A 22,105-nucleotide genomic window follows, 5' to 3' on the forward strand; every position below is an offset into this window, starting at 1 on the left:
CGCAGCACTTTGGGAGGCCGAGGCGGGTGGATCACGAGGTCAGGAGATCGAGACCATCCTGGCTAACACGGTGAAACCCCATCTCCACTAAAAATACAAAAAATTAGCCGGGCATGGTGGCGGGCGCCTGTAGTCCCAGCTACTTGGAGGCTGAGGCAGGAGAATGGCGTGAACCCAGGAGGCGGAGCTTGCAGTGAGCCGAGATGGCGCCACCGCACTCCAGCCTGGGCGACAAAGCGAGACTCCCTCTCAAAAAAAAAAAAAAAAAAAAAAAAAAAAAAGAAAACAGCACATCTCAAAACACGTGGCAAATGAGAATGCAGAATGCAGCTAACAGTTCCTAGACTGAAAATGCTGGTCTTTAATGCCTGTATTTTAAAAAGAAGGCTCGGTCAGGCATGGTGGCTCACATCTGTAATCCCAGAACTTTTAGAGGCTGAGGTAGGAAGATCACTTGAGGCCAGGAGTTTGAAACCAGCCTGATTATCATAGTAAGACTGTGTCTCTATGAAAGAAAAAAAAAATTAGCTGGGTGTGGTAGTGTCACTGGCCTTTAGTCCTAGGTAGTGGGGAAGCTGAGGCAGGAATATCACTTGGGCCCAGAAGTTCAGGAGTTCAAGGCTGCAGTGAGTCCTGATCGCATCACTGCACTCCAGCCTGGGTGACAGAGTAAGACCTCTCTCCAAAAAAAGAAAAAGAAGAAAAAAAAAAAAAAAAAAAAAAAAAGGACTAAAGATGAAGTACTGTGGGTCCTGAAGCTTCAGATGGCAGCAAGTCAACAGTCATGGTGTTGAAATGAATGGCAATAACACATTCTGGGATGTGGGTAACGCATAGTGCCCTCAGAATGGTCTTGTTGTCTTCACTGTATGACTGATGATCCCCCAACAATAAACAATCTACTGCTTGTAAACTCATTGGACAAGCCATAAAGTCAAAGTGAGAGACACTCCAGAACAACATGTACCTTATTCCACCACTAGAAAGAAGATTCAGGAGTAAGTCCCACCTTCAACACCTTTAAGTACAGATAATAAAAAACAGTTAAAACATGTAAAAAATGGGACTTTTTATGTATTTGTACTTTTAGGGCTCATCATTAACTTGATTATAATTGACTAAAAGAAAAGAAGACGGAAGACTAGTGACCTCACTGTTCAATTTACAACTTATGGGACAGAACTATGGACTAAACCAATGGGAGGTGGAAAGAAAGTATTAACAAAAATCACAGCAGAGGCTGGGAGCGGCAGCTCACGCCTATAATCCCAGCACTCTGGGAGGCCGAGGCGGGTGGATCACCTGAGGTCAGGCATTCGAGACCAGCCTGATCAACAAGATGATACCCCGTCTCTACAAAAAACATAAAAATTAGCCGGGCGTGGTGGTGGGCGCCTGTAGTCCCAGCTACGCAGGAGGCTGAGACAGGAGAACCACTTGAACCCAGGAGGCGGAGGTTGCAGTGAGCCGAGATCCTAGCACTGCACTCCAGCCTGGCTGACAGAGCAAGACTCTGTCTCGGGGAAAAAAAAAATTACAGCAGAAATTATGGAAACTAAAAACAAGAAACCAGTTGAGAACATGAAGAAAACCAAGTCTGTCATTTGAAAAGACTAATGAAAGACGCCATTAAAAAACAGCAAGAAAAAGGCCAGACATGGTAGCTCATACCTGTAATCCCAACACTTTGGGAGGCTGAGGCAGGTGAACTGCTTGAGGTCAGGAGTTTGAGACCACCCTGGGCAACATAGCGAGACCCCATCTCTGCAAAAAAAAAAAAAAAAAAAAAAGCTGGGCGTGCTGGTATGTGCTGCGGTCCCAGCTACTTGGGAAGCTGAGGTGGGACGATTGCTTGAGCCTGGGGGTCAGAGGTTGCAGTGAACTCCAGCCTAGGTGACAGAGCAAGATCCTGTCTCGATAAATAAATAAAATGTTTTAAAAAGCAAAAATGAACAACTAAGTGATATTAATTGTCAGACGGAGGTTTAACTAACAGTGGAAGGTTAGCAAAATGGCAACGTTGGATTTATCCTAGGAATGTAAGGACTAGGAAACACTGGAACATCTATTAATTCCCCATATTACCAGATTAAAGTAGAAGACAGCTCCCTTACACCTTATCCCAATACATTCAGAAAGTAATATGAGAAAATCTCACCAAGACACATGATCAAAATACTCTCAGATTCAAGTAATGGATCCTTTAACTCAATAAATTCAAAAAGTACTTTAAGGAAACCTCAGACTCCTAAGTAAAATTCTTCACAATTAGGGTCACAGGGAATTAATGTGAACATCACACCTTAAACATCAGAAAACAGGAAACATCAGAATCATTTACTTTCAAGTCCAGGCCAAGACCTTGGACACTTGCTATGTGCACAGCATTTGGCAGTGATGTGCAGGGGTCAGCCAGTCAGGAGGACCATGCTCCCAGCTGTCACCCCTGGGTGCTGCAAGGACCTCTCCTGGGGAAAGGGCTCCTGAAGCTGCCCTGCCACATGACATGCTTCCTGTTCTGAACCTTCTGCATAGACTGGGGTCTGGCATGGTCTGTGGCCATCCTGTGAAAACAAGAGACTTGAAAGCACCTCCCTGAAGGTTTGTGAAGCGAGGATGCACATGTACAGTTAAAAGAAATAAAACAGGCCGGGCGCGGTGGCTCACGCCTGTAATCCCAGCACTTTGGGAGGCTGAGGCAGGCTGATCACATGAGGCCAGGAGTTTAAGAACAGCCTGGCTGACATGGTGAAACCCCATCTCCAGTAAATATACAGAAATTAGCTGGGCATGGTGGTACACATCTGCAATCCCAGCTACTCAGGAGGCTGAGACACGAGAATTGCTTAAACCCAGGAGGTGGAGGTCGCAGTGAGCCAAGATTGTGCCACTACATTCCAGACCAGGAGATAGAGCAAGACTGTGTCTCAAAATTTAAAAAAAAAGAAAGGAAATAAAAGATAAGATAAATCAGACATATACAGGGTGGTATCATTTATGGAAATTTTTCAGACACATAAAATATTCTCTTATAAATAAAAAGACAGCAATGCCTTGGTAAGACACCAGCCAAGACTTCGATTATGTCTCTCTTGGGGGTAGGGAGGCTAACTCACCTTGAGGAACAAAAGGCATGTCCATTTCATCAATAACAGATACTTCCTTTGTTGAAACAAAACTTAAACACCACCAAGAAAGTGAAAACACAACCCATCAAATGGGAGAAAAGATTTATATATGTGTATCTAGAATATAGAAAACTCTTACAATTCAATAATAAAAACACAAAAACCCAACTTTTAGAAATGGGCAAAGGATCGTGTCTTAGTTCAGGCTGCTACAACAAATACACTGGGTGGCTTAAACAACAGAAATCTATTTCTCACAGTTCTGGAGGCTAGGAGATCCAAAATCAGCGTGTCAGTATGATTGGTTGTGGTGAGAGTCCTCTTCCTGGTTTGCAGATGGCCACCTTCTCAGTGTGCCTTCACAGGGCAGAGCAGGAAGCAGGAGCTCCTGAGAGCTCTCCTGTCTCCTCTTATAAGAGCACTGATTTCATTCAAAAAGATTCTACCCTCGTGACCTCATTACCTCCCACAGGCCTCCTCTTCAAATACCATCACAGTGGGGATAAGGCATCAACACACGAATTCTGAGGGGATACTACATTTACCCCATATGAGTTCTGAATAGGTATTTCCCCAAAGAAGACATACAAATGGCCAATGAGCACATGAAATGATCAACATCATTAGGTATTAGGGAAATGCTGATCAAAACCATAGTGAGACATCACTTTACACTCACTAGTATGTTCAATATTTAAAAACAAAAACAGTAGCAAGTATTGGCAAGGATATGAAAAAACTGGAATCTTTATTCACTGCTGGTGAAAATGTAAAACAGTGTAGCTACTTTGGAAACCAGTCTGATGATTCTCAAAAAGGAAAATATGGAGTTATCACATGATGTAGCTATTCCGCCTGCTATGGGTTCGATATGGTTTGTTTGTCCACACCAAATCTCATGCTGAAATTTAATCCCTACCGTGGTGGTGTGGGGACACGCAGCCTACCGGGAAGGGTTTGGGTCATGGAGGTGGAACCCTCATGAATGGCTTGGTGCTGTTCTCACAGTAGTGAGTTCTTGCTCTCATGAGACTGGATTGGTTCTGGGGGGAATGAATTAGTGCCCCCAACAATAGGCTGTTATAAGGCCAGGACATCCCTTGGGTTTGGCTCCCGTTAGTATGTGCCCACTTCCCCTCTGACCTTTTCTGCCATATTTTGATGTAACATAAAAGCCCTCACCAGAAACTAAGCAGAACTATGAGCTGAATAAACCTCTTTTCTTCGTAAATTACCCAGCCTCAGGTATTCCTTTATTGCAACACAAAATGGACTAAGTTTTCGTACCTACACTCTCACGTATCTACTCAAGAAAAAAGCAAAAATATGTCCACAGATAAACTTGTAGATGGATGTTCATGGCAGTGCTATTCATAAAAAACAAAAGAGAGGAAACAATCCAAATAAATGCCCAACAACGGATGAATGGATGAACAGATAAACAAAATGTGATATATCCACACAATGGAATACAACAGCCATAAAAAAAGAATAAAGTACTAATCCCTGTTCTAACACAGAGGAATCTTGAAAACATTAAGGTCCATGAAAGAAGCCAGACACAAAAGACCATATATTGTAGGATCTCATTTACATGAATTGTCAAGAACAGGCAAATCTACATAGACAGAAAGTAGGCCAGTTGTTGTCAGGGGCTGGGGGAGATGTGGGGAGAACAGGGATTAACTGCCAATGGGTACAGGTTTCTTTTTGGGCTGATTAAAATGTTCTGAAATTAGATGGTGCTTATGGTTGCACAACTCCATGAACACACTAAAAACCACGGAATTGTGCACTTTGAATGGGTGAATCATATAGTATATGAGTATCTCCACAAATCTGTAGTAAGTGCATAGAAGCGTTCAAGAATAGTGCTAGGAATGCTACGCACATGTGCCCTGTAGGCGGGCAAGTCTCCTTCAGCCTGACTTGCAACTCTTTCTCACCTTGGCAGTATTACCCAGAAGGGCATATGGTTGGTTATCTCCAGAGGTGTTAGGTTGTCACAAAGACTGAGGCAGGGGGAGCTGCTAGGATCTGATGAGCCTGGGCTGAGGATACCAGACAGCGTACCATGCTCAGGACCAGCCCACATGATGCCTGACCATCCTGTGGACCAAGGTTCCTGCAGGGAGCCACCTGGGGTACTTGAGAACAGAACATCACATGGGCTATACAAGACATTGGGGGAAGGTGCCTTCCTTTTTAGGAGAAGGAAGCATATAGCAAATCCAGATGCTGCCCTGAATTCATGGACTCATATCCCACTCTAAATTCTCTCTTCTTGTTGAAACTTGGCTATTCCAACTACATCCCTTGCTATAGTCTGAATGTCTGTGTCCCTCCCCAGAATTCATATTGAAATCCTGACTCCCGAACGCATGGCATTAGGAGGTGGGTCTTGTGTGGTGATCATATCATGGAGGTAGGGCCCTCACTATTGGGATCAGTGCACTTAGGAGGCCCCAGAGAGCTCCCTTGCTCCTTCCATCCCATGAGGACGGTTAGAAGGCATCATCTATGAAGCAGAAAGTGAGCAAGGGCACTCACTAGACACTGAATCTTCTAGTGCCTTGATCTTAAGACTTCCCAGCTTCCCGATATGTAAAAAATCAATTTTTGTAGTTCATAAGCTACCCAGTTTATTGTATTTTGTTACAGCAGCCTGAACAGATTAAGACATTGTCAATCGATGAGGGCCTGAGTGCCATCGTGAAGTAACAGATGATCACACGTACACAGGAGAACATCAGGACAGGCTTAAGGAAAATAGTGTAAATTAGGACATTTAATATAAAAATCTCAATTTAATTAGGATTATTTAAAAATATCTATTATTTTTAGCCATACAATGGCAAAAAAAAAAATTATGATTGTGAATATTATTATCTGAGACAGGGTCTTGCTCTGTCACCCAGACTGGAGTGCAGTGGCAAGATCACAGCTCACTGCGGCCTCACCCTCCTCAGCCCAAGCGACCCTCCCACCTCAGCCTGTCAAGAGGCTGGGACTATAAGTGTGTGCCACCATGCTCAGCTAATTTTTTTTTTTTTTTTTTTTTCTGTAGAAAGAGGGTCTCACTATGTTGCCCAGGCTAGTCTGGAACTGCTGGCTTCAAGCAGTTCTTCCGCTTAGGCCTCCCAAAGTACTGGGATTACAGGTGTGAGCCACCAACCACACTTGGCCAGTACAAAAATTATGTTGTAAAAAATTCATCTTGATGGTAGCTCACATATTTTGGGGGTTTCCTATTTTCTCCCTCTTCCTCTGACACTCTCCATCACATACACTCTCTGAAGCCCCCAGTATTACTGATTCTCTCCCCACGTCCCCCTGCCCTGCCCTTCCCTTCCCTTCCTTTTTTTTCTGAGACAGAGTTGCACTCTGTTGCAACTGCAGTGGTGTGATCACCGCTCACTACAGCCTCGACCTCTCAGGCGCAGACAATCCTTCCACCTCAACCTCCCAAGTAGCTGGGACTACAGGCATGCACTACCACACCCAGCTAATGTTTTGTTATGTTTTGTAGAGACGGGGCTTTGCCATGTTGTCCAGGCTGGTCTCAAACTCCTGGTCTCAACTTAGACACCTGCCTCGGCCTCCCAAAGTGCTGGGATTACAGGCGTGAGCCACTGTGACCGGCTATCTCCAAGAATTTCTACACACCGAATACTGTCCCAGCACACGCAGAGACTTCAGGAGAGAACTGTTTTGTGTGATAAGTTGCCCCAGTGCTGTTGCAGGTCAGAACACAAGGAGCGACTGACTCATTGCCTGTTGAAAAGACAGCCTGTTTGTCTTGCTGCAACCTGCTTAGTACTTAGAACCTGTTTTCACCAAGGTACTCTCTCTCTTCCTTTCCTACTTAATCCACCTGGTCTGCATCCATTTCCCTAACATTCACTGTTTTAGCCGCATCTACTTATTCTTCACTCACTTCATCCAGTTCCACTGAAGACAGTGAATTCTGACTGTTCTATTTCTCTTATTCCAAACATAGTATCCAACAACTAAATGCTTCCTATGTCTTCTGGGGTAGCTATGCCCAAGCATTTAAAAACAGAAACATGAATTTTTAATACAAATGTCTTTTTTTTATTGATTCTTTACACAAACTTAGGGCTTTAGAATTTTAAAAATTATATGGATATTTGATAATACCAGTAAATTAAGAGTGCACTGCAAAACAGATTATAAACAGTGCACATTACATAAAAATTAACTCAAAATGGATCAGCCTAAACATAAAAGCTAAAACTATAAAACTCTTTTTTTCTTTTCTTTTTTGTTTTTTTTCGAGACGGAGTCTCTGTCGCCCAGGCTGGAGTGCAGTGGTGCGATCTCGGCTCACTGCAAGCTCTGCCTCCCGGGTTCACGCCATTCTCCTGCCTCAGCCTCCCGAGTAGCTGGGACTACAGGCACCTGCCACCATGCCTGGCTAATTTTTTGTACTTTTTTTTTTAGTAGAGACGGGGTTTCACTGTGTTAGCCAGGATGGTCTCGATCTCCTGACCTCATGATCTGCCTGCCTCGGCCTCCCAAAGTGCTGGGATTACAGGCATAAGCCACCACGCCTGGCCCTTTTTTTCTTTCTTAAGAGACAGGGTCTCACTCTTTTGTCCAGCCTAGACTGCAAGGTGCAATCACGGCTCAACACAGCCTCAATCTCATGGGCTCAAGTGATCCTCCCACCTCAGCCTCCTGAGTAGCTGGGACCACAGGTGCACACCATCACACCTAATTTTTTTTTTTTTTTTTTTTTTTTTTGAGAAAGAGTCTCACTCTGTCTCAGGTTGGAGTACAGTGGCATGATCTCAGCTCACTGCAACCTCCACCTCCTGGGCTCAAGTGATTCTCTTGCCTCAGCCTCCTAAGTGGCACACACCACCATGCCCAGCTAATTTTTGTATTTTTAGTAGACAGGGTTTCACCATGTTGGCCAGGTTGGTCCCAAACTCCTAACTTCAAGTGATTTGCATGCCTCAGCCTCCCAAAGTGCTGGGATTACAGACATGAGCCATCACACCAAGCCTAAATTTTTTTTTTTTGGTAGAGATGAGGTCTCACTCTATGGGCCAGGCTGGTCTTGAACTCCTGGGCTCAAGCAATCCTCCCACCTCAGCCTTCCAAAGTGCTGGGATTACAGTTGTGAGCCACCACGCCTGGCCTAACACTTTTTTTTTTTTTTTTTTCCTGAGAGATAGTCTCGCTGTGTTGCCCAGACTGAAGTGCAGTGGAGTGATCTCAGTTCACTGCAACCTCCTCCTCCCAGGTTCAAGCGATTCTCCTGACTCAGCCTCCCGAGTAGCTGGGATTACAGGCATGCACCACCACGCCCAGCTAATTTTTGTATTTTCAGTAGAGATGGGGTTTCTGCATGTTGGTGAGGCTAGTCTTGAACTCCTGACCCAAGGTGATCAGCCTGCCTTGGCCTCCCAAAGTGCTGCGATTATAGGCACGAGCCACCGTACCTGGCCTGGCCTAACGCTCTTGGACGGGAGCAGTGGCTCATGCCTGTAATCCCAGCACTTTGGGTGGCTGAGACAGGTGGATCACTTGAGCTCAGGAATTCGAGACCAGCCTGGGTAACACAGTGAAACCCCATCTCTACTAAAAATACAAAAACTAGCCAGACATGGTGGCACGCACCTGTCGTCCCAGCTACTTGGAAGGCTGAGGCAGGAAGATCACTTGAGCCCAGAAGGCAGAGGTTGCAGTAAGCTGAGATCATGCTGCTGCATTCCAGCCTGGGCAACAGAGTACATACCTGTCTCAAAAAAAAGAAAAAAGAAAAAAGAAAAAAAATTAAAATTAAAAAAAAAAAACAACTTTGTGGTTCAAAGAATATCACCAAGAAAGTTAAAGGCAACCCACAGAATGGGAGAAAATATTTGCAAATCACATATAGGATAAGGGACTAGTATTCAGAATATAAGTGTCACAATTCGATAATTAAAAAAAACTCAGGCCAGGCGAGGTGGCTCCTGCCTATAATCCTAGCACTTTGGGAGTCCGAGGCAGGCGGATCTCGAGGTCATATCAAGACCATCCTGGCTAACACGGTGAAACCCATCGCTACTAAAAATACAAAAAATTAGCCAGGCATGGTGGCATGCGCCTGTAGTCCCAGCTACTCAGGAGGCTGAGGAGGAGAATCGCTTGAACCCGAGAGGAGGAGGTTTCAGTGAGCCGAGATCGCACCACTGCTCTCCAGCCTGGGCAACAGAGGGAGACTCTGTCTCAAAAAACAAAAACAAAAAAACCACAAAACTCATTTAATAAATGGACAAAAGGTCTGAATAGACAATATTCAATAAATAAAAATGCTCAATATCATTAACCATCAGAGAAATTAAAATCTTTTTTTTTTTTTTTTTTGAGACAGGGCCTTGCCCTGTCTCCTAGGCTGGAGTGCAGTGGCACGATCTCGGCTCACTGCAACCTCCACCTTCAGGGCTCAAGCGAGCCTCCTGTCACAGCCTCCTGAGTAGCTAGGACTACAGGCATGTGCCACCACACTTGGCTAATTTTTGTATTTTTTGATAGAGATGGGGTTTTACCATGTTGCCCAGGCTGATCTTGAACTCCTGGGCTCAAGCCAGTCCCCTGCCTTGGCCTCCCAAAGTGCTGGGATTACAGGCATGAGCCACTACATCTGGCCAAAATATAAATCTAAACCACAATAAGATACAACTTCACACCCAGTAAGATAGCTGTAATCAGTTCTACTCCTAGGTAGCTATCCCAAAAGAAATTAAAACATGTACTCTTGGCTGGGCAGTGGCTCATGCTTGTAATCCCAGAACTTCGGGAGGCCAAGGCAGGCAGATTGCTTGAGCCCAGGAGTTCGAGACTAGCCTGGGCAACATGGCGAACCCTCTTCCATACAAAAAATACAAAAATTAGCCAGGCATGGTGATGCACACCTGTAGTCCCAGCTACTCAGGAGGCTGAGGTGGGAGGATCGCTTGAGCCAGAAGCAAAGGCTGCAGCGAGCTGTGGTCGTGCCACTGCACTCTAGCCTGTGTGACAAAGTGAGACTCCATTTCAAAAAAAAAAAAAAAAGTGGAAACAATTAAATGTCCATCAACAGATGAATGGATAAGCAAAATATGTTCTGTCTACACAATGGAATATTCTTTTTTTTTTTTTTTTGAGACAAAGTCTCACTCTCTCACATAGGCTGGAGTGCAGCGTGAGCTACCATGCCCGGCAACAATGGAGTATTCTTCACATGCTGGCCAGGCATGGTGGCTCACTCCTGCAATCCCAGAAGTTTGGGAAGCCGAGGTGGGTGGATCATTTGAGGTCAGGAGTTCAAGACCAGCCTGACCAACATGGTGAAACTCTGTCTCTATCTAAAAAATACAAAAAAATTAGCCGGGCATAGGTTGGACAAGGTGGCTCACACCTGTAATTCCACACTTTGGGAGGCCGAGAAGAGTGGATCACCTGAGGTTGGGAGTTCGAGACCAGCCTGACCAACATGGAGAAACCCCATCTCAGGCCGGGCGCGGTGGCTCAAGCCTGTAATCCCAGCACTTTGGGAGGCCGAGACGGGTGGATCACGAGGTCAGGAGATCGAGACCATCCTGGCTAACATGGTGAAACCCCATCTCTACTAAAAAATACAAAAAACTAGCCGGGCGAGGTGGCGGGCGCCTGTAGTCCCAGCTACTCGGGAGGCTGAGGCAGGAGAATGGCGTGAACCCGGGAGGCGGAGCTTGCAGTGAGCTGAGATCCGGCCACTGCACTCCAGCCTGGGCGGCAGAGCGAGACTCCGTCTCAAAAAAAAAAAAAAAAAAAAAAAAGAAACCCCATCTCTACTAAAAATACAAAATTAGCCGGGTATGGTGGCACATGCTTATAATCCCAGCTACTCAGGAGGCTGAGGCAGGAGAATCACTTGAACCAGGAGGCGGAGGTTGCAATGAGTCGAGATTGTGCCATTGGACTCCAGCCTGGGCAACAAGAACAAACTTCCATCTCAAAAAAAAAAAAAAAAAATTAGCCAGGTGTGGTGGCCCTCGCCTGTAATCCCAGCTACTGGGGAGGCTGAGGCAGGAGAATTGCTTGAACCTGGGAAGTAGAGTTTGCAGTGAGCCCAGATAGCTCTACTGCACTCCAGCCTGAGTGACAGAGCAAGACTCCATCTCAAAAAGAAAAGATCCATGCTACAACATGAAACATTTTCCTAAGAGTAAGAAGTCACATACAAAAGACCACATATTGTAGGCTATTTACATGAAATGTCCATAATAGGCAAATCTATCAGACAGAAAGTAGATTAGTGATTAGCTAGGGCTGGAAGGGATGGGAAAGATGGGGGAGTAACTGCTAATGGTATGGGTTTTCTTTTTCAGGGGTGATGAAAACACTCAAAGACTGACTGTGGCAATGGATATACAAGTTAGTTAATATAATTAAAAAACCACTGAATTGTACACTTAAAAGTGTAAATTGTACGCTATGTGAATTATATTTCAATAAAGCTATTTAAAAGAGTAACTATGTGTCGAGTCTGTAAGGGTCAGAATCCCTGGTCTAGACCCCATCTGCCATATTTCCGGTATTTTAGGACTTTATGAGGGAAATAACAGTCCTTGCAGGGCTGTGCTGAGTTCATGTAGACTTCCATTCCCTGGCACTCACCTCTGAAAGGCAGAGGGATCCACTCAGGCCAGGTGTGTGGATACTTGACATCGATGGCCGCTGGACATTAGCCATTTACGCCCATCCACACGGCTCCAGCCATCTCTGTGGAACACCCATAATAATGTTTACTTTACTTGTTCACAACTTTTTAACAAAAATAAATCATTTACCAACTTGACTCCCATCCTGATAAAGTCAGTCACGTGATTACAAGTGCGATAGTCTGATTCCATTTTGGACGGTTGCTGACAGCTTTCAAGCCCCCACCCCTTTCTCTTTCTCCCTCTCATCTGGGCATGCTAACAAGAAAGTATGAATGTTTCCTCCTTGGTGCCAGCAGGAAGTTCAAACTATGCAAGCCCCAACCCCAACCCCAATATCTAATCACAAAGAAAGCCCAGCCAAGGCCGGGTGCACTGGCTTACACCTGTAATCCCAGCACTTTGGGAGGTCAAGGCAGGAGAATCGCTTGAGCCTAGGAGTTCAAGGCCAGCTTGGACAATGTAGTGAAACGCCTTTAGCCAGGCGTGATGGTGCATACCTGAAGTCCCAGCTACTTGGGAGTCCAGGAGCTCAAGGCTGCAGTGAGCTGTGATTGTGCCACTGCACTCCAGCCTGGGTGAGACAGCAAGACCTTGTCTCAAAAAAGAGAAAACAGGCCGGGCGCGGTGGCTCAAGCCTGTAATCCCAGCACTTTGGGAGGCCGAGGCGGGCGGATCACGAGGTCAGGAGATCGAGACCATCCTGGCTGACACGGTGAAACCCCGTCTCTACTAAAAAATACAAAAAACTAGCCGGGCGAGGTGGCGGGCGCCTGTAGTCCCAGCTACTGGGGAGGCTGAGGCAGGAGAATTGCGTGAACCCGGGAGGCGGAGCCTGCAGTGAGCTGAGATCCGGCCACTGCACTCCAGCCTGGGCGGCAGAGCGAGACTCCATCTCAAAAAAAAAAAAAAAAAAAAAAAAAAAGAGAAAACAAAAACTAACAAAAATTATATAGTATTGGCCGGGCACAGTGGCTCACGCCTGTAATCCCAGCACTTTGGGAGGCCGAGGCGAGTGAATCACGAGATCGGGAGATCGAGACCGTCCTGGCTAACATGGTGAAACCCTGTCTCTACTGAAAACTTCAAAAAATTAGCCGGGCGCGGTAGTGGGCGCCTGTAGTCCCAGCTACTCGGGAGGCTGAGGCAGGAGAATGGCGTGAACCTGGGCATTGGAGCTTGCAGTGAGCTGAGATCGTGCCACTGCACTCCAGCCTGGGCGACAGAGCGAGACTCCGTCTCAAAAAAAAAAAAAAAAAAAAATTATGTAGTATCAACTTGAAAAAGTTTACTCAAGACCTCAAAGGGCATTTGAGTAAGTGAGGAGCTAGGTACACAGATGAAAGGGCCAGGTACTGAAACCAGGACAACTCTCACTAGACCCGTAAAAGCAATGCCTTCCAAGCAAATCTCTGGAATAATTTTACTGAAGCATGACAAAATTCACATTGAAGACGACAGCTCCTGAATATCCATGACAACTCCTTAAAAAACAAAAGGAAGAGAAGAAGAAGAGCTGGGAGTAGTTGTTTTGCCAAAAGTCAAGGCTTCTCCTTAAAGTTCCAGTAAGCAAGCAACCCAGTGAAGGTACAGGAAGGACAGAGCCCCAAACAGACTTGGAGGCATATAATAATTTAGAAGGTGGGAAAGGTGGCCTCACACATTAGCACAAGTAAGTATATCTCTTGCTGTCTTTTCGGACGGAAAAATAATTACAATTCCAAATTCACTCACACTCGCCCACATGCTTATGAGACCTACATAGTATGTGAGAAAAAATTGTTTTTGAATGATTAGAAATATAGAACTAGGCTAGGCGCAGTGGCTCACGCTTATAATCCCAGGACTTTGGGATGCCGAGGCAGGTAGATCACCTGAGGTCAGGAGTTCGAGATCAGCCTGGCCAACACAGTGAAACCCTGCCTCTACTAAAAATACAAAAATTAGCTGGGCATGGGGGCAGGTGCCTGTAATCTCAGCTACTCGGGAGGCTGAGGCAGGAGAATTGCTGGAACCCGGGAGGTGAAGCTTGCAGTGAGCCGAGATTGTGCCACTGCACTCCAGCCCGGGCAACAACAGTGAAATTCCATCTAAAAAAAAAAAAAAAAAAAAAGAAAAAGAAATATAGAACTACATCTTTGAGTTATCAGAGTAGAAAAATGTTGTTGTTGTTTTGTTTGTTTTTTATCAGATGGAGTCTCGCTGTGGCCCAGGCTGGAGTGCAGCGGTGTGATGACGACTCACTGCAACCTCCACCTCCTGGGTTCAAGTGATTCTCTTGCCTCAGCCTCCTGAGTAGCCAGGACTACATGTACCTGCCACCACATGCAGCTAATTTTATATCTATATCTATATCTATATCTATCTACCTATCTATTTTTTTTGAGACAGAGTCTCGTTCTGTAGCTGGGCTGGAGTGCAGTGGCACGATCTCGGCTCACTGCGACCTCCGCCTCCTGGTTTCAAGCGACTCTCGTGCCTCAGCCTCCCAAGTAGTTGGGATTACAGGCATGCGCCACCACACTCAGGTAATTGTTTATATATATATATATATTTTTTTTTTTTTGAGACGGAGTCTCTCTCTGTCACCCAGGCTGGAGTGCAGTGGCCGGATCTCAGCTCACTGCAAGCTCCGCCTCCCGGGTTTACGCCATTCTCCTGCCTCAGCCTCCCGAGTAGCTGGGACTACAGGCACCCACTACCTCGCCCGGCTAGTTTTTTGTATTTTTTAGTAGAGACGGGGTTTCACCGTATTAGCCAGGATGGTCTCGATCTCCTGACCTTATGATCCACCCGTCTTGGCCTCCCAAAGTGCTGGGATTACAGGCTTGAGCCACCGCGCCCGGCAATTGTTTATATTTTTAATAGAGATGGGGCTTCACCAAATTGGCCAGGCTGATCTCGAACTCCTGACCTCAGGAGCCATAGCGCACAGCCAAGAATTTGTTTTGTTGTTTTTTTTTAAAGAGACAGAGTTGACCGGGTGCGGTGGCTCAAGCCTGTAATCCCAGCACTTTGGGAGGCCGAGACGGGCGGATCACGAGGTCAGGAGATCGAGACCATCCTGGCTAACACGGTGAAACCCCATTTCTACTAAAAAATACAAAAAACTAGCCGAGCGAGGTGGCGGGCGCCTGTAGTCCCAGCTACTCGGGAGGCTGAGGCAGGAGAATGGCGTAAACCCGGGAGGCGGAGCTTGCAGTGAGCTGAGATCTGGCCATTGCACTCCAGCCTGGGCGACAGAGTGAGACTCCGTCTCAAAAAAAAAAAAACAAAAAAAAAAACAAGAGACAGAGTCTTGCTTTGATGCCCAGGCTTCAATGCAGTAGCATGATCATGGCTCACTGCAATCTTGAACTCCTGGACTCAGCAGCTATGACCATAGGAGTATGCCATCACATCTGGCTGTATTTTACTTTTACCTTACCTTACCTTACTTTACTTTAACTTTTTACTTTATTTTAATTTTTTTGAGACTGAGTCTTGCTCTGTCGCCCAGGCTGGAGTGTTGTGGCACGATCTTGGCTCATTGCAAACCCCGCCTCCTGGGTTCACACCATTCTCCTGCCTCAGCCTCCCTAGTAGCTGGGACTACAGGCGCCCTCCCCCATGTCTGGCTAATTTTTTGTATTTTTAGTAGAGACGGGGTTTCACCGTGTTAGCCAGGATGGTCTCGATCTCCCAACCTCGTGATCTGCCCGCCTTGGCCTCCCAAAGTGCTGGGATTACAGGCATGAGCCACCATGCCCAGCCATTTTTTTTTTTAATGTTTTGCAGAGATTGGGTCTCACTATGTTGCCCAGGCCGGTTTCAAACTCCTGAGCTCAAGTGATCCTCCAGCCTCAGACTCCCAAAGTGCTGGGATTAAGGCATGAGCCACTGCATCAAGCCAAAAAAATTTTTTTTCTTCCCTTTTTTTTTTTTTTTTGAGACAGTGTCTCACTCTGTCACCCAGGCTGGAGTGTAGTGGCATGATCTCGGCTCACTGCAACCTCCGCCTCCTGGGTTTAAGCGATTCTCCTGCCTCAGCCTCCCGAATAGCTTGGATTGCATGTGCCTGCCACCACACCCGCCTAATTTTTATATTTTTAGTAGACACGGGGTTTCACCATGTTGGCCAGGCTGGTGTTGAACTCATGACCTCAAGTCATCTGCCTGCCTCAGCTTTGCAAGGTGCTAGGATTATAGGCGTGAGCCACCGCGCCAAGCCAAAGAATTTCTTAAACAACTCATAAAAGTAACAAAACATAAAGAAAAGGATTTGAAACATCTTACTATATCAAAATGAGTAATACATCATGAACATAAAAGAACATTCAAAGTACCATCTCTAGAATGGCTTATGAATTACAGAAGGGAAAAAGTGGAGGATCCCGGCGAGAGCACTTTAACCACATGACAGAAGTCTGATCACCACCAGCCTCACATGCTTCCTGACATGACACACCAAGAAGAACATGATGTCACTCAGACAATGCCCTGCCGAAGATGAGAGTCTGAATTTAATATTGGGAACATCAACTGAACATCAAGTGACAATCTACACAACCACCAGCTGGGTCTTTTAAAAATATATTAATTTCATGAAAAAAAAAAAAAAAAGAAAGGGGAGTGCCATTCAAGGTTGAGGGAGACTAAAATAACATGACAAGTAAATGTAACACAGGATCCTGGATCAAAAGAAATACCCAAAAAATCATACAAACTATATCAGCTACATACAAACTATATCAGACAAGAGTTCTGTATCGATAATAAAGTACCTGGGGCCAGGCGCAGTGGCTCACTCCTGTAATCCCAGCACTGTGGGAGGCCGAGGTAGGCAGATCATTTGAGGTCAGGAGTTGAAGACCAACCTGGCCAACGTGGCAGAACCCCATGTCTACTAAAAAGACAAATATTAGCTGGGCATAGTGGCACAACGCCTGTAATTCCAGCTACTCGGGAGGCTGAGGCAGGAAAATCACTTGAGCCTGGGAGGTGGAGGTTGCAGTGAGCCAAGATTGCACCACCGGACTCTACCCTGGATGACGGGGTAAGATTCTATCTTTGGCCGGGCGTGGTGGTTCACGCCTGTAATCCCAGCACTTTGGAAGGCTGAGATGGGCGGATCACGAGGTCAGGAGATCGAGATCATCCTGGCTAACACAGTGAAATCCCATCTCTACTAAAAATACAAAAAATTAGCTGGGCATGATGGCGGGCGCCTGTAGTTCCGGCTACTCAGGAGGCTGAGGCAGGAGAATGGTGTGAACCCAAGAGACAGGGTTTGCAATGAGCGGAGATCGTGCCATTACACTCCAGCCTGGGCCAGACTCCATCTCAAAAAAAAAAAAAAAAAGAGAACCCTATGTCAGAGGTGTTTGAACCAAAGCAAACCTCCATCTTAAATGGGGACTGGGTAAAATAAGGCTGAGACCTACTGGGCTGCATTTCCAGACAGTTAAGGCATTCTAGGACACAGGATGAGACAAGAGATTGGCAAAAGATACAGGTCATAATGACCTTGTTGATAAAACAGCTTGCAGTAAAGAAGGCAGCTAAAACCCATCAAAACCAAGACGGCGACGAGAGTGACCTCTAGTCCTGCTCCCACTAGCACCATGACAGTTTACAAATGTCATAGTAACATCAGAAGTTACCCTACATGGCCTAAAAATGGTAGGCATGAATAATCCACCCCTTGTTTAGCACAGAATCAAGAAATAACCATAAAAATGGGCAACCAGCAGTTCTTGGGGCTGCTCTATCTATAGAGTAGCCATTCTTTTATTCCTTTACTTTCTTAATAAACTTGCTTTCACTTTACTCTGTGGACTCGCCCTGAATTTTCTTTCTCAAGATATAAGAACCCTTTCTTGGGGTATAGCTCCGGTCCCCCTTTCTGGTAACACCTATGCATGTGTTTGAGGCAGGGAGAAGAGAAAGCTGATTTGGCAAACAGTGTTAATAATTTGAGAATCTGGATGGTTTTACAAGTGTTAAACTATTCCTGCAACTTTTATGCAACTGTGGAACTTTTCAAAATGAAAAGCTGGGTGGAGAGGGAAACAAGCAGTAGAATAGAGGAAAGTCACTTGCTGTGGGAAAAGAAAAACAGACAAAAGCTGGGTATTCAAAACGTACTTTAACAAGCCCAAGTTCCAACAGCCAAATTTTTTTACTTGGCAAAAAATAAGGGACCTTTTCGGGCTGATGGTAATTTTAATAAAGGTTTAGGTTGCATTTGTCAAAACTCATCAATGGTACAGTGAAGATCTGTGCATTTCACTGAAAGTCAATTTTGGCTCAAAAAATTTTAAAAAGCACTATTGAACTCTAATTCATGGTAAGCATAGTGAGCTGTCTGAGGGAGAAGTGTTGTGATATATGCGGCTTACTTTGACATGTTTCCAAAAATAGGTGGATTAATGGATGGCTGAAAGGATGGACAGAAGGAAAGGTAAGGGATACAGTAAATTCAGCAGATGTTAACGGGGTCTTTCACTGCACGAGTCTTTCAGCTTCTCTATCTAAACCAACATTTTCTGTCATAAAATATTGAGACTGGGAGAGTGCACAAAGGAAATAAGCCACTAAACCAAGGAAAAAGACAGCGAAATGGTCACTAAACAGGTGCAAAAATGCGGCCCTCACTGAGAACTGCGGTAAAACATGATTTTGCAATATCAAATGGAAAAACACACAGGTGATCTAACACCTGCGAGACTGAAAGGGGAAGCAGCTCAGCCCCCTGGCTCATGGCCACCAATTCAGCCGGGGGCCGACCCAAGCCTACACTGCCCCTCCCACCAGCCAGTAGAAAAGCGGTAGACTCGGGGGTTACCCCAGGGACGGACCAGGACCCCAGCAGGCGCGGCAAAACTGTCTCTATGGTAGGGCGGGCTAGAGATGCGAGCACGGAACTCACGGGTGACTCTAAGGAAAGAGCGGGGGCGTCCAGACCAGCCCGGGAGCGACCTCGCCCTCAGAGGAGTGACCCCAATCGCCACAGAGCGTCCCCACCCGCCAGGACAACTACGCCCCCGGCCAGACCCTCGCCCTAGCGAGCCCGACATGCCCACTACCCACGTGAAACCCACCCGCGGACGCGCCCCTCGCCTCCCCACAAGGACCCGGCGGGCCTCCACCCGCCAAGCCGTCCCCCGGGGGGAAACGAAGCCAGCGCAGGGCTCTGAGATGTGTCGGCACTTACAGTTGGCGGCCGGCGGCAGCCATGTTCGGACGATGGCGATTGCGCTTGCGCGGCTGCCGGGACACGGATGTGCGCGTGCGCGGAGTCCCCGAGCTTCCCCAGCCCAACGCTGGAGCTGCCGCGGGTACTGGGTTATTAGCCCCGTGGACTTGCCTGGGGGCGGACGCGCAGGAGTTTACTTTCTCCTGTGGCCTCCGCTGATTTTTAACCCGATGCTATCATTATTTTGTTATAGAGCCTTCCTTTTACTTACTGCATAATTTCCTAAAATATTTCTATATCTATAACCTTTTTTTTGAGATAATGTTAAAATTCAGAATAAGTACACTCATTATTCATTGGCAATATAATTATTTACTGGGTGCGTGGCTCACGCCTGTAATCCCAGCATTTTGGGAGGACTAATTTGTTAAAATGACTAGATCTAAGAAATGTAAACAAAGCCAGTAACTTTCCTCTGTAGTAACAGCCGGTTGAAAATGAAAACTACACATTGTTTTCATTCTTTCAGTGATTCTCTTAAACTTTAGCATGGGAAAATTGTAAGCCTAAATATTTAGTGGCAGGGAAGAGAGAAATTGTGGTATGAGAAAAGGAGCAATAGGGGGTGGTTAAAACAAACGGACTGGGCTCACCTAAGGTCAGGAGTTCCAGACCAGCCTGGCCAACATGGGGAAACCCCGTCTCCACCAAAAATACAAAAATTATCCAGGCGTGGTGGCAGGCGCCTGTAATCTCAGCTCCTCGCGAGGCTGAGGTAAGAGAATCGCTTGAACCCGGGAGGCAGAGGTTGCAGTGAGCGGAGATCGCACCATCACACTCCAGCCTGGGGGACAAGAGAGAGACTTCATCTCAAAAGAAAAAAAAAAGACTAACATATATACAAGATGGACAGTTCTCCAAAAACTGAGTGCAAAAAGTAAACTGTGCACTTATCCACGATACAATTTACGTGGAAATAAAAGACACAAAATCTCCGTTATACAGAGATTCATACATAAGTAGTAAAGTAACAATAACATGGACTAGATAGATTGCCCAACCTCAAGAAAGTAGCACCTGAGGGGAGAGAGGGGAAAGAGTTGGGGAAGAGACAAAGTTACACCTGTGATGCTTGATATGAAAAAACAAATCAAAATCTGAAAATCTGACTATATGTTAACACAGGTAAAATCTCGATGATACATGGGTGTCATCTTTATTATTTATATATTATTCTATTACTCTCCAAACCTCTCCGCAGGTTGAAATACTTCACAATTTTGAAATGAAAATTGGAAAAAAAATTGTAATCCAGAATAGTGATTAAATTGTCACTCACAATAGTGATGCTGGGAGCAACTTGGAAATCAATTAGCAAAAGCAATAAAGGATTTTCATGAAGAAAATACAAAAACCTCATTAACAGACCTAAAGTTAAGTTCAGAACACACTGACATATTATTCCTGAATGGAAAGTATTTTTTTAAAATTTCTCCATGAAGGCCTACATATTTTTTTAAAGTATTAAAATATCAGACCGGGCACAGTGGCTCACGCCTGTAATCCTAACACTTTGGGAGGCCAGGCTGGGGGAATCACCTGAGGTCAGGAGTTCAAGATTAGCCTGGCCAACATGGTAAAACCCCATCTCTAAAAATGTAAAAATTGGCTGGGCATGGTGGCTCACGCCTGCATTCCTAGCACTCGGTCTCAAAAAAAAAAAAAAAAAAAAAAAAAAAAAAATCTTCACAAAACTACTAAACAAAATTATAGCAGTTCCAATTCAAAGACTCCCCCCGCCGCCCCTGCCAGCTCACAGAACAAAACAACTTAAAGATCATATAAAAAGTCCAACAGTATCTGGTTAAAATAGTCAGAGGCCGGATACGGTGGCTCACGACTATAATCCCAGCACTTTGGGAGGCCGAGGTGGGTAGATCATTTAAGGTCTGGAATTCAAGACCAGCCTAGTGAACATGGTGAAACCCACCTGTACTAAAAATACAAAAATTAGCCAGGTGTGGTGACGGGCACCTGTAATCCTAGCTACTCAAGAGGCTGAGGCAGGAGAATTGCCTGAACCTGGGAGGCGGAGGTTGCAGTGAGCTGAGATCGCACCACTGCACTCCAGCCTGGGTGACAACGCGATACTCTGTCTCCAAAAAAAAAAAAGTCAGGCACCCTTTATTAGATACTAAAATGTACCATATTAAGCAGATGGGCTAAAACAGGCACTAAAACACACAAATATCAGAAGAATAGAAGAGTATGAAAGAAGAGATGAGTAAAAGTAATCATCTAGTAATAAAGTTAACAATAAAGCATAACATCATTAATAACAACAAGGGTGTTTTTTCTGTTCAGTGGCAAAGAGAAATCCTTAGTGCTGGCCGGGCGCGGTGGCTCAAGCCTGTAATCCCAGCACTTTGGGAGGCCGAGATGGGCGGATCACGAGGTCAGGAGATCGAGACCATCCTGGCTAACACGGTGAAACCCCGTCTCTACTAAGAAATACAAAAAACTAGCCGGGCGAGGTGGCGGGCGCCTGTAGTCCCAGCTACTCGGGAGGCTGAGGCCGGAGAATGGCGTAAACCCGGGAGGCGGAGCTTGCAGTGAGCTGAGATCCGGCCACTGCACTCCAGCCTGGGCTACAGAGCGAGACTCCGTCTCAAAAAAAAAAAAAAAAAAAAAAAAAGAAATCCTTAGTGCTAAGTATTGTGCTGGCACAAGTGTATATTCTTTTTTGTAGTTTTTGAGACTGGGTCTCACTCTGTCCTCCAGGCTGGAGTGCAGTGACAAGATCTCAGCTCACTGCAACCTCCACCTCCCACGTTCAAGTGATTCTCCTGCCTCAGCCTCCAGAATAGCTGGGATTACAGGCGCACACCACCACACCCAGCTAATTTTGCTATTTTTAGTAGAGACGGGGTTTCACCTTGTTGGCCAGGCTGGTCTCGAACTCCTGACCTCAGGTGATCCACCCACCTCAGCCTCCCAAAGTGTTGGGATGACAGGCGTGAGACACTGCGCCCGGCCACAAGTGTATATTCTTCTAGGTCACAGGTAGGCTATCTTTTTCTGTAAAAAGCACAGTAATAAATATT

General features: G+C 45.8%; 3 protein-coding genes across 10 annotated transcripts in view; 1 reads left to right on the forward strand and 2 right to left on the reverse strand.

The window, feature by feature from the left end:
• Nucleotides 1–22,105, forward strand: part of ERVK3-1 (endogenous retrovirus group K3 member 1) — a 226,536-nt gene that overhangs the window by 58,622 nt on the left and 145,809 nt on the right. The window lies entirely within an intron of this gene.
• The window catches only part of ZSCAN18 (zinc finger and SCAN domain containing 18), a 407,087-nt gene that overhangs the window by 56,319 nt on the left and 328,663 nt on the right, over nt 1–22,105 (reverse strand). The gene's annotated exons all lie outside the window — the stretch shown is intronic.
• Nucleotides 1–22,105, reverse strand: part of ZNF329 (zinc finger protein 329) — a 38,315-nt gene that overhangs the window by 14,573 nt on the left and 1,637 nt on the right. For 5 of the 8 annotated variants that reach the window (XR_007721445.1, XR_007721444.1, XM_050768646.1 and 2 more), the window contains exons 1-3: nt 19,020–19,068; nt 16,588–16,709; nt 11,781–11,885 (exon numbers count right to left, since the gene is read on the reverse strand). The gene's annotated coding sequence lies outside the window, so the exon portion shown is untranslated. Of the gene's footprint in view, nt 1–11,780; nt 11,886–16,587; nt 16,710–19,019; nt 19,084–22,105 lie in introns of those variants that run through there. The other 3 variants (XM_050768643.1, XM_050768642.1, XM_050768645.1) reach the window with 3 other exon arrangements.

Source organism: Macaca thibetana, chromosome 19 (assembly GCF_024542745.1).
Source record: "Macaca thibetana thibetana isolate TM-01 chromosome 19, ASM2454274v1, whole genome shotgun sequence".
NCBI lineage: Eukaryota > Metazoa > Chordata > Mammalia > Primates > Cercopithecidae > Macaca > Macaca thibetana.